This window comes from Rattus norvegicus, chromosome 16 (genome assembly GCF_021556685.1).
Source record: "Rattus norvegicus strain SHRSP/BbbUtx chromosome 16, alternate assembly SHRSP_T2T, whole genome shotgun sequence".
Taxonomy (NCBI): Eukaryota; Metazoa; Chordata; class Mammalia; order Rodentia; family Muridae; genus Rattus; species Rattus norvegicus.
The window spans coordinates 7,244,820-7,245,778 of NC_141549.1; the positions used below are offsets into that span (position 1 = coordinate 7,244,820).

The window sequence follows — 959 nt, forward strand, 5'->3', positions numbered from 1 at the left end:
TTCCCCTGTTTATTTGTTCTATAAAGGTATAGAGGGTCCATAGAAACTGGGGGACCCACATTGACGAAGGCTCTCAGACTGCAGCAGCTAATGGAATCCACTCAAAGCTTTCAGTACCCTTGGAAGGAAATGGCGTATTTACAAACGCCGAGGAAGCCCCAACGGAGGCTGGAGGGGTACAAGACCGTGTGACAGGGCTCCCATGGTTAGCTGGTCCCAGAACTGGTGAGACCCTATGTTCTCCAGGCCTATGGCTTCAACTCCAGTGTCCAAAATGCATAAAGCTCACTTTCCAGAGTGGGTTCAGGGACTTCGAGGCAACTGCTCTTGTGTGTGTCCAGGTGTGCTTCCAGCCTCCCTTAGTGTGACGTTCTGGAGTTCATTTTGTATTAGCGTAGGCCTCCGTGAAACAGTGGGAAACAAGAGGGCAGATAGCAAGACTCTGCCCACCCGTCAGGCAAACCTGTTTCCTTCTCAGCATGGAAACAAAGCTGAGTGTGAGCTGAGAACCCTGAGGACACGAGGGGTCCACAGGCAGACTGAGCCCTGGCTGCCCATGTTTCTGGGCAGGATTTCATTACAAAAAAACCTTTTGACCCCCTGGCAGTGGGCAAAGCGACACTTTGTTGGTGGTGGTGTCCTTATTTCAATCAGGGGCAGAGAGGATGGCAGTCCCCTGTTCATCCTAGCTTGATGTCTGGCTTGGTGGCTAAAGCTGTTTTATACCTAGGACTCAAAAAATCAAATCAAATCAAATTCAGGCAGGGTAGCTCGGGAGGAGGAGGATAGACAGAGACCTGTGCTCCACCGTGCGATGTTGTGTGGTCGGGAAAGACACCCAAAGATCTGCTCTGTAGTGCAGGGCACAGACAGGTCACAGGCACCTGATTGTTGCCATGCCATAGAACAGAGGTGGAGATTGTCACCCAGGTGTCCTGCAGCTTCATGGCCAGCCTGCA

The 959-nt window shown here is 51.7% G+C and overlaps 1 non-coding gene across 1 annotated transcript; it reads left to right on the plus strand.

The window, feature by feature from the left end:
• Positions 1-595: 595 nt before the first annotated feature.
• Positions 596-739, plus strand: LOC120097592 (small nucleolar RNA SNORA48). The gene has a single exon (XR_015640553.1). It is a non-coding gene; the product is annotated as a small nucleolar RNA SNORA48 (small nucleolar RNA).
• Positions 740-959: the final 220 nt, after the last annotated feature.